Genomic DNA, 2,749 nt, shown 5'->3' on the forward strand with positions numbered 1-2,749 from the left:
CCCTATTTGGGACAGCTCCCTGGAAGGGATAGTTTTTGTTTTTTTGCTCTATATGCTTCCTTCTCAGAGAATGGCCCTGTCTGGACTTCTGGTCTTCAAGAGTTCTTCTGGAAGTTCTTGTGAATAAATGTTCTCATTCCATTGTATTTTCACCTGAGAAAAGTACTTGCAAATATTTACAGTTTGGGATTCACAAATTCTCTCCCCAAGGGATAGATTTGAAGTGAGACCTGGTGTTTCACTAACTTAACAGTTCATATATAGAATTTTAATTCATCTTCCCTGGTGGCTCAGAGGTTAAATCGTCTGCCTGCAATGTGGGCGACCTGGGTTCAATCCCTGGGTCGGGAATTTCCCCTGGAGAAGGAAATGGCAACCCACTCCAGTATTCTTGCCTGGAGAATCCCAAGGACGGAGGAGCCTGGTGGGCTACAGTTCACGGGGTCGCAAAGGTTCGGACACGACTGAGTGACTTCACTCCACTTCATTCATCTTCTTCTCCTCTGTTTTCCTTTTCTCAGGGTAGTTAGCTGCTAAGTACAAAGGGTGGGAGTCTAGCGATCATCTTTGTGATATTCGGGATTGTGAAGTTGCAGCCTGGCTCTGCCCATATCCTCTCAGGCCTCCATTTTCAGTGCCTGCTGTTGGTGTATAAAGACCTCAGCTCCCTTGCCCCAGTGTACGCTAGCTCTGAGGCATGTGAAGCAGGCGGGCTTCCAGAATTCTCTAGAGGGATAAAGGCTCAAGTTGTCAGTAGTTCATAATTCATTCACACACCCTTTATTAGCTGCCCCTCTTTCCTATTTCAGTTCCTCAGTCCCCTGCAGATTTTCTAGGATCATCTCCCAATTCCATGTGAACCCTTATTTCAACATCTGAATCCAAAGGAACACAGACCAAGGTGATGATGTACCGGACACACCTGTCCATGTGCACATGTACACAAACACACACAATAATGAACTGTACTGTGTTAGTGTACGGCAGACACACTCTGAGGTGACTTCTGGGTCACATCTCTTGTGCTATTTCTTTCTTTTGAGTGTAGATGGAATCTGGGACTTATTTCTAGCCAATCAAATAGAGTGGATAGTGTTCTAGTAGTCTCCTACACTTACAGTACTTTTTAAGAGAGACCATCTGTAGTCAGTTTTGAAGACATAGACCACCATGTTTGAACCTTCTGTGGGAACCAGATGGCAGAGAGCTGTGATGGCCTTTAAGATCTGGGTCTTGCCTCTGGAAAAGCAAAAGGACCCAGCTAAGCTATACAGAGGCTCCTGACCCATGGACATTCTGAGATAACAAATGCAATGTTTTAAACCACTAAGTTTGTGATAAATTGTTAATCAATAGAAAACGACTGCATTCTTGGTATAAACTTTTGACCTGGGGTTGGGACATGTTTCTCCCATTCCTTAAGATCTTGCTGGCAGAAATTTGACCTCGAGTGCCTCGGTCCAACTTTACTCTTTGATTCGTTATCTGAGAACAGCCAATATCGTCATCTTTTCTTGTTTCCGCTGAGTCGTTTTCACTAGAAGTGACTATTTGAATGGCCTACCAGTTCTCTGGTTAATGCAAGTTTCTCCAATAATGTCTCTCTAGGAGTTACTTCTGGAGAACTTGATCCAGAAAAGCCTGATCTTTCCACGGTCAGGACCAGGTCCAGGCTTGCAGGACCTTGTTCCATGGCTCATTTCAAAAGTCTTGTGTTGTAACATGATACTTAAAGTTCTTTTCTTCTTCCTGTGTATGTCAGCAACTTCACTTAAAATTAGGGTAATCCTCTAAATTGCTGTAAGGCTGAGGCTCTCTCTTCTGTTCTCTGAGATGTTATAAGGAATTTAACAATATAATTTGGCAGTTCTCTTTATTTTTAAGCACTGTTTTACAAGCTTCCAAGAGGTTTCATATAGCCGTGGAACAGAACCAGCTTAGCCTCCTCTTGTGATACCTGCTTTATACCTGTGATATCTCTTTCTGATACCTGCTTTATCTAGTAATTTAATACCGTTTCCAGTCAACATTTAAATATTTCTGCTCGGGAGATGGGGTGCAAGTGGGAGTTACGGGGAAGATTCTTGTAGCATCTTACATTTCTTTGCATGCATGCATGCCCAGACAATTCAGTCGTGTCCAGTTCTTAGCAACTTCATGAGCTGTAGCCCATAAGGTTCCTCTGTCCATGGGATTTTTTCAGGCAAGAGCAGTGGAGTGGGTTGCCATTTCCTCCTCCAGGAATCTTCCTGACCCAGAGACTGAACCCACATCTCCTATGGCTCCTGCATTGGCAGGTGAATTCTTTATCACTGAGCCACCTGGGAAGTCAGACATTTCTTTATTTTATTTTATTGAAGTACAGTTGATCGCTTCTCGGCCTTTTGGCTAAGATCAAGTGTAGTGAAGTATAGTTGATTTATAATATTGTATTAATTTTTTCTGTACAACAAAGTGATTCAATTATATGTTTATATATATATTCTTTTTCACATTCTTTTCCATTATAGCTTATCATAGGATATTGAATATAGTTCCCTAGGCTATACAGGATGACTTTGTTGTTTATCCATTCTATACATAATAGTTTGTATCTGTTAATCCCACAGAAGTCTGTTGTCTATGTCTGTAGCATCTCACATTTCAATGCAGTCAAATGGAGTTTTCCACTGGCTGCTCCATATGCCAGCCCTCGTCTCTGTTGGTTGGCCCCAGCATGGACAATAGGCACGCTTTTGTAACCCAGGCT

General features: G+C 42.5%; 1 pseudogene; it reads left to right on the forward strand.

The window, feature by feature from the left end:
- The first annotated feature begins 2,368 nt into the window (after nucleotides 1–2,368).
- On the forward strand, nucleotides 2,369–2,464 carry LOC138431083 (U2 spliceosomal RNA; annotated as a pseudogene).
- The last annotated feature ends 285 nt before the right edge of the window (nucleotides 2,465–2,749 follow it).

Source organism: Ovis canadensis, chromosome 1, assembly GCF_042477335.2.
Source record: "Ovis canadensis isolate MfBH-ARS-UI-01 breed Bighorn chromosome 1, ARS-UI_OviCan_v2, whole genome shotgun sequence".
NCBI lineage: Eukaryota > Metazoa > Chordata > Mammalia > Artiodactyla > Bovidae > Ovis > Ovis canadensis.